We start from the raw sequence: 16,007 nt of genomic DNA on the forward strand, positions 1-16,007 counted from the left end.
TAAAATGACCAAGAATGATATGAAAAAACGAGTTTTAAAACTAAGTAGCAGCAAAATATATATTTTTTTTAAATTGATAATGTAACAAAGAAATGAGTGTTACTGTCAAAATTTGAGAAGAAGGCCCAGAGTTGCAAGGAGACCCGGAGAGTGAAACGTTTCATTAAAACAGCTGTCAAATGTCGGTATCAATGAAGAATCGTCGGGTTCGCATACCCTAGTATTGCAGGCATAGAGTACACAGGGGAGACCAGAGTGAGGTTTTGTGGGTCTACAGTTTTGTTTTAGTCACCTGTAGCCCTCTTTCAAATTGCTACAGGGCCTGCAATTTGCTGGTTAAATTTACGATATACATAATAAATAAAAAAATTTAAACTTATGTTTAAGGCTGTGTTCTCTGGGTTCAAAGCCTCAATGATTGCTTGCCTGCAGGACCGAACTCCCAGTCTATTCCATTCTGGCCTCAATTTTAATCTGCGCTGAGTCAAAAGTGCGGGGCAGAGGCATACAACATGCTCCATAGATTCCATCGGGGCTCCGCAACCCTTGCACTGTTGGTTATCTGACGTGCGACGCCAGATAGGTAAGTGTTTCAGCAGGTGCCATTCCCCCAGTCTAATCGCCATAAATCGCAATTTTTTATACAAAGAATATGTGCAGGGCAGATATGACGACGGTGATGCCAACTGGTAAGAATTGATTACAGCCCATGCATGCTTGCGTTTGGCAAGAGAAGCTTTGTCGCTGGTGTGGGACAGGATGCTAATGCGCTTCTTGATGCTGGTTTTAAAGGCTGTTTGACTGGGATTTAGGTTCCAAAGGTCGCCTGTTGCTGTACACATTCATTGAAATACTTACTGTAGGTCCCACTTAGATTATTAAAGCCTAATGTCCGACCACAGCATTGACTCAAGAGACCCACCTTCAGCCCGCCTTAGCTTATGGAACAGAATTAAGTAGGCACCTAAACTGGAGATTTCGTAGTTTAAAAGGCCCAGTTCTAGTCTAATCTGTGCGGTGGAAGCAGATTTCGGTATATGAAAAACACTTTTATAAATCTTGGTCATGTGTTGATTTAATGTTGTGCTGATTTTTCCCCTGAAAATTTCAATACTGTATGATAGCGTGGTGCCAACTTTGGCTTTCATTGGGGTTAGACTCGGACCCATCAGTTTTTTTTAGAGCTTTGAGAAGTTCAATCGGAGAGCTGTGGCTTTCATTGAAATGTCGCTACGGTGTTTGGCGAAAGTGCCCCTGGATTCAAAATTAACCCCCAAGTATTTATAGGATTTTCCTACGACAAGACCAGAATTGTTGTACGGCCAGCCACCACCTCCATAACGTTTTCTGACGAATAGAACCACTTGGGTTTTCTTTAAGTTAACCTCTAGGCTGTTCTTAACGGTATAACTATGTAGTTTGTTTAACAATCGTTGCAGCCCTACAAGGTCATCAGCATACAGAAGGTTACTTAACTGCACACCACCGATCTTAGGGGAATGGCTATTTGTCTCGTCCAGTTCGGCTGAGAGGTCGGCAATAAACAGGTTAAAGAGCAGAGGGGCTAGCACACACCCCTGTTTCACTCCTCGTGTTGTTGAAATTTTTCGAGAGAGATATATGTGCCAGTACCAAGCTTAACTTGAATCCAGGTGTTAGTTTTTAATTGGACAATGGCCTCCAGTAGTTTGACTGGGATTCCCCATTTCGTTAACTTTGCCCAGAGTGCTGCCCTGGGGACCCGGTCAAAAGCAGCTTTAAAATCAACGAAACAACAAAAGACCAGCTTAGATGAAAAAGCGATTTATCAATAAGTATAGATAATGCCAGTAGATTGGACGTTGTACCTGAGTTTGCAGTAAAGCCCGTTTGGTTTTTTAGAATCAGACCTTTTTGGTCAGCCCAGAAGCTCAATTCTTCAAGTAAGATGCTCACAAAGTGCTTTGCCTCATTGTCCAGTAAGGCTATCAACCTATAGTTGTTTGGGGACGAATTGGCGCCGGACTTATATATTGGGTGAATTACTGCACCTTGCCATGAGTCTGGTATGGTTGAACAACTCAGCATAGATCTAAAGAGGGTTGCTAATTGTTGTGTCCGATAGGGAACGTTTGCTTTAAAAAAGGCCTGTGGCAAGCCATTTGGACCTGGCGCTCCGTCTGGTCTCGGTTTTGATAGTATTTTAGCCAGCCTTGCTTGAGTAATAGAGATCATCTTGCATTGAGGCTGCGTCAGCTCTTGGGAGCTATCCTGGTGCTCCAAAGGCCCATCTTTGGTCATAATGGAGGTGTTTGTTACTAGAGAGTCAGGGTTTTAGGAGACAAGGGTACCCCGATATGTGAACCTGGGGTGATAATGAAGAGTTAAGAACTACTAGAGAGTCTGCACCTCCATTGGCCTTAAAATGGTCAGTCAAAAATGTGACCCATTCTGCCTCAGCAATATTTGCACTCCCCTGTCTGGTTGTTCCATTAATTTGTCTATTTAGTAATGCCCAAAATTTTCTTGAGTTGCGGTTTTTACTTTCCTAAAGAAGTTTACACCAAAATTGATCAAGGTGAAATTGTTTGTCTTTTTGGTGTGCCTGTCTATAGTTTTTTTGAGCAGTTTTGTAGTCGCTCAAGCGATCGTTAGATTCTGGATGCTTCCTGGTTGCCCGCTGGGCGGTATTTCTGATCTTCTTTAATTTCATTGTTTGGCTTGAAATAGAAAATTGGGAACTACAAATAGTCGTGTGAGAGTGCGAATGCAATGGAAAGAGGTTTAACAGATGGTAACTAAAATTTGACCAATCAGCGATTTGAGAAGCTATAGAAGAGGGGCCACCTAGTGTAAAAGACAGACATTCCTTCATGATGTTAATACTAATTTCATTGTTCCATCTTAAGCGTTTTACATTTCCTGAGTGGACTCCCTTATGGGTTATTGGGGCGGAATTATGATAAACTGGATTAGTATTGATGATAACGACTTGTGGGCGATGGTCGCTCTCTGAACGAGCTTTAATGCTGTAGTTTTCCAAGTGGGAAAACATGGCTAAGTTACAAATGATATAGTCTAAAAAAGAAAACTTTTGTCCATTTGTCCATGACCAATTTGGGGGAGTATCCTGTGTGAACCTACCATTCATTACAATGAAATCTGCACTAAAAAGTTGCAACGCACAGAGCTCCCCCAAAGCGCAGTATGAATGATTTGGGGGTTTAGACTGAGACTTCATAGCCGACAAAGTCAATGAGGGGAGACCTTCCAGATCTGACGGGTTTCCCTAAAACAAGTTAGTATTGAAGTCCCCGGTAAGCAGACAGTCGGCATAGGGAAAGGCCACAACCAGATCGCTCAAGATTTTAAGCATGTTATATAGGTGAGCCCTTTTTGTCCGTACACTTGGATTGATGTAAACATTAAGCAGCAGCGGAGGTCGCTGTTGTCTCCACGAGCTAACTTTAACTCCAACCAACCAGTCCTCATCGAAGTTTAATAACTCTGTTGGGCCCTTAGGCTGCATGAGATGTAGATAGATAATCCTCCCTTGGGGCGGCCATGGTTGCTGACTCTGACGGCTGGTTTCCAGTATTCAATAAATCCATCAATAGGACAATTGCGGGGGGCCCATGTTTCCTGAACAGCAATTAGATCATGACTAAAAGTAAAGTTTCGAGTCTCTGGTGAGGACATTTTGAGGTGAAGGCCACTAATGTTCCATGAACACAGGTAGAGGCGAGGCTGCAGCTGGTGATTTATGGAATTTATAAATTGAGGCTGGGAGAGGTTAAATTTGACATCCTCCAAAGGGTTCAATTCAGACAAATTTTGTCCGAATGGTCAGGCTAAGTTTTTACAAGACAAAGCTGCTGATAGCCACCCCTAGTCTTGGGTTTCATTGCAATTCGAGAGAGCGGACCATAGACTTCCTGTTAAAGGTGCATCTCCTACTGCATTTTTTAAAATTGAATATGGTTTACTTCTATCACTGGTCAAGGTCCGAAACACAGACTTTTCTGAGTGGCCAGTTGCTTGGCTAGAACCATGGGGTAGCCTGGGTTAAAGTGGGGATGGATTTTGATTCCCCATGACCGAAAAGTGTCTTTACAAGCTAGGAGAACTCGAGCCCAAGTAGCAGATTTAAATGTCACCAGGGTTACTTCAGAGGGTTGCGACCCTCTTGGCAGAAGAAATTCTATATATTCAATATCTTCAGATGCCAATTTATCAAGGCCCGGAACTCCTTTCAATAATTTGATGATGTTTGCTCTATTGAGAACATCATGATGGCCTTTTGATTTATATTCAGGGATGAGGAAAATTTTAAAGCACTGGGAATCGCTGACAGGACTTGATTGACAATGACCCTTATCGTTTTAAGTGTTTTTTTCAATTAGAGGGTCGGGTGCTATTCCGGGGTAAGACAAAGGATTATCTTGAAGTCCTTCTGAAGTTGTCAAAGAGTCCTCAGGTAGCTTTAATGTGTTCTTAAAGGTTACTTTTGGGTGGTAGCCTCCAGCACTTAATGGAGCAGTTCGAATACAAGAATAAAGAATGGGTTGAGTTTGAGTAATCGTTTCAATAAGCAAGTTTGTGTTTACTGCTTGTATTTGACCAGTTACTTGGTCCATACAAGTTAAAAACTCTTTTGGTTTTTCAACGTCCGCAACTTCGTGAGGATTTGATGCAGGACTTCTTCGGCCGGAGGGGTAATTGGTGTGAGCCTGGTGGTGTGCAGGAGTGAACTGCTGGACGTTTAGCATTGGAGGGGCTGTTGTAGTCAACTGGTCCTGATTTGATGGAGTAGGGCTCAAAGCTCGTTTATTATCCGAGTTCTTAAACAGTGGAAACAATTTAGGGGATACAACCGCAGGTTTTATGATTAATTTGTTTCTTTGTTTGCGTTGACGTTTTTTCTCTCTCTTACTAAGAGGATAGAGCGATTGAGAGATAATCTTAGAAGGGGATGAGGCCAAGGTGGGTGGCTTAGGATCCAGGTCTTCCTTAGGAGGATCAACCGCATTTGTTGAGCCACTCACAATTTGGGGGCTCAGTAACAGTGGTGCTGTCTGCTTGACCGTCATTGTCAACCCTTGAGCTATATGGTGCGATTTAAATGCTACAGAGGATTTAGCCTCTTTGCTTTCTAGGATCCCGTCAGCCCCTGATATCAGTGGCTTTTCATTTATTTTGACGGGGTCTGTACACTGTACATGGTCCTGAACCTGGCCCTTGCTGACACTGCCTCCTGATAGTTGTTTCACTTAATCTAAAACACAGTTTAAAAAAGCTGGAAGTGCTGAGAGGCTGGCAATGATGGGTGAACAACAGAATACTGACTGGACCAAGTTTGAAGATGATTGAGCCCTTATTAGTAGATTGTTTAAATTCTCTAACTTATTGTCAATACCTGCTGTAAACAAGGCTAAGGTGTTCAAAAGGTCGACTTGAGTGTCCAATTTATCAGAATGATAGTTTAATGCCGTGACTGTGGATTGGAAAGTTTGCAGCAGTTGTGGCCAAATGTTTGACATAGATGTCAGAGGGGCAGCTTGTGGATCAGGTTCTAATTTCAAATCGGATAATTTATCTGAATGTTTGAGAAAAAAGGATAGATCCAGTGATGACTGATCTTTTAGGTCTTTTGTAACAGATCCTTGTTCGGACTTTGTGAAAGCTGTGGCTGCAACTGTAGCAGTAGCTGTGACTGCTATTATAGTTGCTGCTACGTTTGAAAGCGTTTGCAGTAGTAGCGGTGTGACATTCTCCTTTGAAGACCTTTCCATTTGGGTTACAGTGAGACTAGGTATTCCGAAGCTTGAAGATTGGTTGTTTTGTGCAAGTAAAGGGCTTGAACACAATTGTTGTAGTGACATGGACGTATAAAATATCTGATTGTTGTAACACAGCATTAGATTTTAGTTTAGTTGTTTCAGTCCATGAGTGAGTTTTTTAAAGCAAGTGACATGCGACTTTCCTGAGGTGAAAGTGAATGACAAAATAAGGACTGCTGGGTGGCTGGAGAGGTTACCATGGGAAGCGCTGGGTGCGTTTTCAAGTCGTCCTCAGATAGCCTGACATTAGGATAAGTACTGGGGGTAACCAATGGCGGTGTGGTTTTACTAGTTAGTGACGTATGAATGGTTGCCTCTGTTATTTGTTGGAAGTTGCTAGCCTTAGACTCCTCCAAAGATTGTAGGGGGTTAAGGGGCTTGACTGTTCCAGGTGTTTTTTTGAAATATTCCAGAATCGAAAGGGGTTGCTTACTCCTATGGCACAACAAAGAAATACGGTCTCTATTACCAACAGGGTCTCGTCCATGCGGGGAGGGATTCAGCGAGTCAGGTGGGGACATGGACATCGGTTGGTTAAAAGCTTTCACTGCGGCACTACAGGGTATATACAAGAGTCCCAACAAGGAGCCAGTAAGGTCAGTGCCAAAGTGTAAGCTGGGATGTCGGATGGGTGACGGAGCAGGGGGGATCAAAACCGGGCAGTTCAAGCACTAGAGCAGCACTAGAGCAGCACAGGGCAGAAGTGGGGTGATCAAGGCCAGAGCCAACCAAGCCAGACCGGGCTGGGCTGGGCTACCAGGTTTGGCAGCTGCAGTTCAAGGAAGTGCAGGATAGTGCAGCCGCACTATCCACTGTCTTTAACACCGTGAGTAACACGGTGAGTAATATGGTCCAGAGGAGGCAGCCACAGGCTGATGCTATGCTATGGTGTTATACTGGTGGATGGGAGTAAGAGTCTTGAGAGCAGCAGGAACTAAACCCACAAGTGGAAGCTACTGGGGGTCCCAGGAGATCAGAAAATCAGAAGACTCACCTTAGCAAGCCTTACCAACTCCCTCCGCGGAAGTCCGCAGGAAAATCGCGGGAGCCCCAACAGTGTTATCCCACCGCCACCACCGCCTCCACAGCCTCCACACCAGCTCCACACCAAGCTTTTTCCTTCACACAGCACACAGCGCACGGCGCCGCAGCCACCACAGCCGCCACAAGCCGTCAACACTGTTAACTGTCACAGTCACTGCAACCAGCCAAACCAGCCAAACGGCCCGCTACCGCTGCTGCTTGAGGCTCTGCCCCCACGCACTACGCACATGGCACGGCTCAGAGCTCCGCACTCGACTCTCGCGTCAGATCGCGTGTCGCAAACTCAGGAGCTGTTCTTCCGCTTGTGATAAAGTAACGGTAGAGAGATTAATGATGGTATTGACACTTGCCTTTATTGTTTCTTTCGCCAAAATGCTTTTTTCGGTTGCGCTCTGTCGTTTCTTGCGCTGCTCCCTTCTTCGTGTGTTCTTTCTGGCTCTGTTCACTTTTTTGAATTCCGTGGCCTCAATGTCTGGCGTCGATCGAACGCTAAAAAATCAACCTCTTCCCCCCAAATCCAAGATCTTCTTTTGGCCACTTGTTTCCAGACTGCTGGTACTTTCATTGTCAGATGACACCTCACTGGTCAGGGAGTCACTATACACAGTCATATTGCCTGCATGTACTTCCACTACTACTTGAGTCATCGTGGCACGTGCGAATTTTAATTTTGTCCTCTTGTTTGACTAATCTGTCCTGGATGTGTTTCCTTGTTTTGGCGATAAACTCATTTGGTTCTAATTTCGCTAGCTGCTCGTATATATATATATATATATATATATATATTTATATATATATATATATATATATATATTCACTGAAAAAACCATAGGTTTCACACACGTTATAGTTAGGAATTAGCATTTAAAAAACCTTGCAAATTCACTGAAAAAACCATAGGTTTCACACATGTTATAGTTAGCGGAAATTTTACTGATAAAAAACCAATGAAATTCCCCCGTTATAGTTAGTGCAGGCAACTATAACTCACGCGACCGCAATCCTCTGCTGATGCTAATACTCTATTTAGACACTTATTTACCCATGTCTTCTTCCATACATTTTTAGCTATACATATATTACAAATATTTTTTTTTCATAAAGACACATATGTCATCAGCAGAAGATTGCGGTCGCGTGAGTTATAGTTGCCTGCACTAACTATAACGGGGGAATTTCATTGGTTTTTTATCAGTAAAATTTCCGCTAACTATAACATGTGTGAAACCTATGGTTTTTTCAGTGAATTTGCAAGGTTTTTTAAATGCTAATTCCTAACTATAACGTGTGTGAAACCTATGTTTTTTTCAGTGAATTTGTACGGTTTTTTAAATGCTAAGTTACTTTACGCCATTCGTGGCGTGCGCGCCAACTTAACGCAGTTCGTTCCGTGCGCGCACGGTGCGCGCACAGTGAGCACGCGGTGCGCTTCGCGCACCGCGCGCCCACTTTACGCAGTTAGTGCCGTGCACGCGCGGTGGGCACGCGGTGCGCTACGCGCACCGCGTGCCCACGTTACGCTAGATGGGCCATGTTCGCACGATGCGCTTCGCGCACCGTGCGCACATGGAGGACATATGATGCACTTCGTTTTTAAAGGTAATATTTTAATTTTTCGCAATAGTTATAAGCCATGCACAAATGGTGCCCTTCGGGCACCATTTGCACACGGGGTGGAGAGAGTGTGGATAATTTTTTTTTTTAATATTTTTTTTTTAATATTTTCGTTTTTCACTTCTGTGATAAGCCATGCACAATTGGTGAGCTTCGGTCACCAATTGCACACGGGGTGGGGTTAGTGTGGATAATTTATTTTTAATATATTTTTACCGTACGCGTACGGTAAGCGTAATCGCGAAATTAGCGAAAAAATAAAAATTCCGTTTTTGGCCTTGGGGGATCTTTGGGGACTCCCTCTACATGGCTATGTGTGTGGGAGCTGTCAAAACAGCCCCTTTAAATGTTTTTGTGCTTTGTTTGTTAATCATCTCTCTCAGTGCGAGAGAGAAAATGGCGGCCGCCGCTTCCTGGTTTCGGCCGATTCGAATGTTTACTAAGATCTAAGAGCCAATCATAATCGCGCTCGCACACGCCACCGTACGCGTACGGTAAGCGTACCGTAAGCGCACCGTAAGCTGGCTCAGATATATATATTGATTTAAAGGCTATTTTCTCAGAATCTACTGAACAGATTTACACCAAACCTACAAAAGGCACTTCCTTGACCTGAGGACTACCTCTCTGCCAAATTTCTAGTAATTCTGTTCAGCCGTTCGGGCTGTAGCCCTGTCTAAAGGTCCTATGGAAAAATGCATGGGAAAAACGCGTTTTGGGACCCCCCTTTTATCTCAGCCCCCGCTTGACGAATCCCCCCGAGACTTTCAGGGTAGGAGCGGAGCGGAGCGCCCCACCTATTTTGAAAAATTCGCGAGGATTCGTCGACCGGCGCCAAAGTTATTCAAAATAGAATGTTGCGGATTTCCTATGGAAACGTGGTCCTAACTATAACTACCTACTGGTGACCGCCAGTAGGTAATATACATATATATATACATATATATACATTCACTGAAAAAACCATAGGTTTCAGGCACGTTATAGTTAGCAATTATCATTTAAAAAACCTTAGAAATTCATTTGAGATGTCATCATTGATGTCATCAGTGATGTCACTGACCATGCTAATTCCTATCTATAACTTATCTCTAAAGATATTTTTTTAAAGTAGGGTGCACATTAGTTTTGTGGAAAAGCATCTTTGTGATTGGTTAAGAAAAAGCAGTTTCAACGTGGAGTACATATCATAGGATAAAATTTTCTCAGCTCAACCCCACCTGCTACTTGCATTTGGAAGGCACTGTTGGAACTTAAAACAATTGTGAACTTTTAACCTGCACGTGTCGTTAAATGTTCAAGAAAATGTTGCAAAAAAATATCGTTAAGTTTAAAAAAATTGATGAACTTTTAATCTGCACGTGTTGTAGAATGTTCTAGAAAGTGTGTTAATAGAATACATTGCACTTCTGACTTCTATGTGTTGTTGAATATTAAAGAAACGGTTCATATGGAAAATTAAAAAGAAACCATTAGAGAGCACTAGGAAGAGGAAGAAGCAGGGAGTGGGGGAAGGGGAGAGATGGGCAGAATGGCACACATGCACAATTAAGTACAACACACATATAGACTAACAATGGCCAAAATGAAACACACCAAGAAGGAGCACAAGTCACACAACCCACCAACATCACACCACTAAACGAGCATAGAAGTGAAAATCACGCTGCATTCATACAGGATGTGTACAAAGGCCAGTCGTTGGTGTTGTGGGATGTCTGCGACCGTGGTCATCATGGATGAGATGCCCAGCATGTGGCACATGGTCGATTTCACTGTGTGTTATGTTGCCAAACGGCTGCTCCTCCCTCCCATGAGCCCCCACACTTTTGTACGGTGCACTGTTGTATCTCGTGCACTCGTATGGCACACCATTGTAATGCCTATTTGCGCGTGTCCTGCTACATTCCAACTACACCATCACAGTGCCGTTTGGAGGTGGTGCATGCCACTTTACAACATTGACTGCTGCGGCTCTTGTAGCAGGCCACACCAGAACACAGAGACACACTTACCGCACTTCCTGTACACGGACATGTCCGAGACACCCCGTTCCCCTTGCTGGATAGGCACACCCCTGCACTGACCTGTGAACCCCAGACCAGCACATGCCAGTTGTGCATGCAGGAGGATGCGTGCGTAGCTACACATCCAGGCTCACTGCCAACGCTGAGGTGACAGCACACTGTGATGTTGCAGGGCTCGTGCCTATCATGCTAAGACAATGACCACAGGGACACACTTACTAAGATGTGGGTTTGGGGGGCATTGGCGGTCCTGGAGTTGTTGAGATGAGTCTTCTGGCCCTCATGGGTATCCCTGTATCATGCTCATTGACTCTATGGCATCTGTGGGTGTTCTGGTGTGGCTCTTGGCTGTGTTCCCTTTCATGGTGCAGGTAGTTGTCCTGCTTAACACCAGCAGAAAGCCGGTGTAAAATGCCTGGTGCTAACGTGTCTTATCGCCGGAATTTGTTTCGCATTGCAATTGGTGTGAAAGTTGTGATGTGATTTTTTTCGTGTGCAGAACAATATACGAACTGTGCAGTGTATCTCGTCAAGATCCAGCACCTGACGCACTATTCCCAATGAATATAAATACAATGAGATTTCTTAATAGATTTTGTGTGTACACTGTAAGTGCAGCTAATACCTCAGTGCAATTCAATACAGGATTTTAGTATTTAGAATAAATTAGAAAGGTGCACCTCATGTCTTTTTGCACGAGAACGGCTAGTCTCCATTTCATTATCAGCACTTTAATGGAAGTAAAGTTGAGATAAATCTAACACACTATTCAGAAGTTGGTGCAAACTGCAGATATCACCAGTATTCCAGTGATAAGTGCCCCAAAATTTAACACCATGGTGGACTCCATCAAATAACAGTAATAGGAACAAGAAAGAGTCACACAGCAGTTAAGAGAACAACCAAAAACGTTATTAATTTTTTTTTCAAACTTTATTTTTTATAATCATAAATATGTAAACGATAAACTATTTTCAAACTTTATTTTTTTATTAACATATATATGCACGATAAACTAATAAACAAAATGTAACAACAATAATACAAAACAACTAGGCGGAACACTCCTGTGGAGACCATGGATGTCGACGACAGACCTGGAAAATCAGAAAGATTGTTAAAAAAAAAACAACATGGTATTCTCAACAAAATACCACAAGAAACAAATCACAGATATATAAAATGCATACAGCTAACAAAATTTTATAAGTTTAACTTACAAAAACTGTAAATGTTTCCGCTTTAAAATATTTACCGAATCTGAGGAATTTTTTTTGCAGAAGGCACCACGCCCACAACATTTTTCTTCAGTGGTGAGGACATTTTTTACTTTTCCCAAGGGGCAAACAAAGACCAATGCCACCTTGATCACGTGCAAGATTTGCAAAAGAGTTCTCTCACGAGGGGATCCTAGAAAGAACTACTCGTACGGCATGGCAAGTATGATGAAACACCTAAGGACCCTTCATCCGAACAATCTTGCACGAGAAGAGTGCCAACAGATGAGAAACACTCCTATTCTGTATCTGTAAAAAAGAATCACAAATAAATGTATATTAATAACTTTCAAAATTATACTATTCCATTACTGTACAAACACATTTTATATAAATACTGACTAAGAAACTATGTCCCTGAACCACAAGTGTGACGATAGTTAAAACACTACATGCATAGTGCATACTACTTTGAAGCAGTTCATGCCCTAAAGCCTACCTCACTAAAACTCTACATACTAACTGACTAAATGATTACATTACTATAAGGAGACACACTGGGTGAGTGACAGGGTGTTTGCTAGAAGAGTATGAATACTAACTAGAGAATTGAAGGTGTGAAACACAACTGTGTAGGTGATTAGAGGACTAAATCCATACTGCATAGGCATTTAAAGCAGTCCATGTGCTAAGGCCTAGCTCATTGCATGATTACTTGGGTACTGACTAAATGATTAGAGTACAGCAAGGAGAGTGTCTAGGTGAATTTATAAGTGCTAGGCTTTTCGCACAGGGAATGGATTAGTACTTGGTACTGAATGGGTCACTAGAGGAGTGCAAAGGCAGTGACAAGTGCTGGACTGTATGGATACTGACTAGGAAATTGAAAGTGTGAAAGACAAGTGTCTAGGTGGTTAGAAGACTGCATGGATAGTGCATAGGGGTTTGAAGCAGTCCATGTCTAAGGCCTGTCTCAGTGCATGAATACTTAGGCACTGAGTGAATGATTAGAGTACTGCAAAGATAGTATCTTGGTGAATTTATAAGTGTTTGGGTTTTAGCACAGTGAATGGATTAGTACACGGTGCTGAATGAGTTACTAGAGGACTGCAAAGGGATTGACAGGGTGTTTTCTGGAAGTGTATGGATACTGACTAGGGAATTGAAGGTGTGAAAGACAATTGTGTAGGTGGTTAGAGGACTGCATGCATAGTGGATAGGGGTTTGAAGAAGTCCATGTGCTAAGGCCTGGGTCACTGGATCAGTACATGGGTACTGACTGAATGATTAGAATACTGCAAGGAGTGTGCCTGGGTGAATTTATAAGTGGTTGGGTTTTGGCGCAGTGAATGGATTAGTACATGATGCTGAATGGGTCACTAGAGGAGTGCAACGGGAGTGACAGGGTGTTTGCTGGAAGTGAATGGATACCGACTGGGGAATTGAAGGTGTGAAAGACAAGTGTGTAGGTGGTTAGAGGACTGCATGCATAGTGGATAGGGGTTTGAAGAAGCCCATGTGCTAAGACCTGGCTCAGTGCATGAATACTTAGCAGTGACTGAATCATTAGAGTACTGGAAAGAGAGTGTCTTTGTGAATTTATAAGTGTTTGGGTTTTGGCACAGTGAATGGATTAGTACATGCTATTGAATGGGTCTCTAGAGGACTGCAAAGGAAGTGACAGGGTGTTTCCTGGAAGTGTATGGATACTGACTAGGGAATTGAAGGTGTAAAAGACAAGTATATAGTATGTTAGAGCACTACATGCATACTGCATAGACATTTGAAGCAATCTATTTAGTACTTAGAAACTGACTAAATAATCAGACTACTTCTAGGACAGTGCTTAGGTAAAACTTTTAAATTTTCAGTTCTGCCACAGTGAACAGAATAGTACATGGTACTGCACCTTAGTGTCAAACCCTGACTCATTTTATCAATGCATAATCAAAGACTACCTTCTAATGCTACTAAAACTTGACAACATGACACGTTTTAAAAGAGTTATCTGCTAAAAACTACACGATGTTACCAAATGCTTCTCTCACAGTGCTTCCCAAATGCACACAGACTCACAGTGTGATTCTAGACAACAACCACTATACCTAGGAGTTTACCAAAAATCCTTCACTACTGTGGAAGTGGTAAGGGAACTGCACACAATCTTCATATTTCAGGACTGCACTTTTATGTCAAAGCCTGACTCATTTAATCAAAGCATAAGCAAAGACTGGCTTCTAATGCTACTAAAACTTGACAACATGACACGTTTTAAAAGAGTTATCTGCTAAAAACTACACGATGTTACCAAATGCTTCTCTCACAGTGCTTCCCAAATGCACACAGACTCACAGTGTGATTCTAGACAACAACCACTATACCTAGGAGTTTACCAAAAATCATTCACTACTGTGGAAGTGGTAAGGGAGCTGCACACAATCTTCATATTTCAGGACTGCACTTTTATGTCAAAGCCTGACTCATTTAATCAAAGCATAAGCAAAGACTGGCTTCTAATGCTACTAAAACTTGACAAAATGACCGGTTTTAAAACAGTTATCTGTCAGCAAATACACGATGTTACCAAATGCTTCTCTCACAATCCTTACCCAAATGCACACAGACTCACAGTGTGATTTTAGACAAGCAACACTATCCTAGGAGTTTACCAAAACTCATTCACTAGTCTGGAAGAGTTAATGGTACTGCACACAATCTACATATTTAAGTACAGCACAACAGTGTCAAAGCATGACTCATTTAATCAACGCATAAGCAAAGACTGGATTCTAATGCTACTAAAACTTGACAAGATGACAGGTTTTAAAACAGTTATCTGTCAGCAAATACATGATGTTACCAAATGCTTCTCTCACAGTGATCCCAAATGCACACTAACTCACAGTGTGATTCTAGACAAACACCACTATCCCTAGGAGTTTACCAAAACTCATTCACTACACTGGAAATGGTAAGGGAACTGCACACAATCTACATATTTCACGAATACACTTTACTGTCAATACCTAACTCATTTAATGAAAGCATAAGCCATAACTGTCTTCTAATGCTACTAAAACTTGACAACATGACAAGTTTCAAAACAGTTATCTGTCAGCAAATGCACGATGTTACCAAACGCTTCTCCACAGTGGTTCCCAAATGCACACAGGCTCTCTGTGTGATTCTAGACAAACAACACTATCCCTTACACTATACCAAAACACATTTCTTCATCTACAAGGAGTACTACATTTTACCACAGAAACATAACTCATTTCACAAATTCATAAACAATAAGTGGTTTCTAAATCTATCAAAATATAAGAACTGCATAGTTATCTGTCTACAAACACATGAAAAAACACAAATCCTTATCACAAAATGGTTTCTACATGCACACACAGTCAATAAGATTGTAGAGAAAAAAAAATGCTCCCTACACTTTAGCAGAAAAAATACATTAGTCTGATTAAAATAAAAATAGTCTACATACATCCCCTCACAATTAAATAACTCACCTTTCAAGATGTTTTGTAGATTAAGAAGTATATCGGTCACACACCAGATATCAGTCACACACCAGATTTTCTTATACAGAATCTCTGCACTGTGCACCTGTCAGAAAAAGCAAAGAATGGCAAAGGGTCCCTCTTTTTTTCCACACATATACATGTAAACATCAAATCACATTCCTTCCCACATAAATTCAAAAGCAAACACACATTTCAATTGATTAAACATTTCAACCCTTTCCAAATGACATAAACTTCAACCCTTCCCCCAATCTGCCTTCTGCCCGTTACCATGGAAACAGGTCATGGAACACTGTACTGAGCGCACAGGTCACAAGTTCAGCACACACAATGTTGCTAATCAAAACAGCAAGTGTGCTTGAATTCTCAACATATCAGCTTATCATATATAGTGTTCCTTACAATCTGTTTTTGTTAACCAATAAGAATCAAGCGTTTAAAAAACAGAAATATGCACCCTACCTTTCAGTGTAGAAGGTTGTCAAACAACCAATGATTTCTTGTCTTTTTTCAAAATTGCATCTTAGCCACCATTTTAGAAACATCTTACTTTCCAAACTGCCATTTCATTTACAGAGACCATCTGAGTGCATCCAGACCTCCTTACAAGATGCTTACAGTGTGGATTGTGGGACACAGCTACATTTTCTGGAGCCAAAGGTATGCAGAAAACAAAGGCATTCACAAAGACCTAGGTTTGCCAAATGTAGACATTAAATGGATTGGACAGAGAGGGTTAAAGTGACACCA

Source organism: Triturus cristatus, chromosome 6 (genome assembly GCF_964204655.1).
Source record: "Triturus cristatus chromosome 6, aTriCri1.1, whole genome shotgun sequence".
Classification (NCBI taxonomy): domain Eukaryota; kingdom Metazoa; phylum Chordata; class Amphibia; order Caudata; family Salamandridae; genus Triturus; species Triturus cristatus.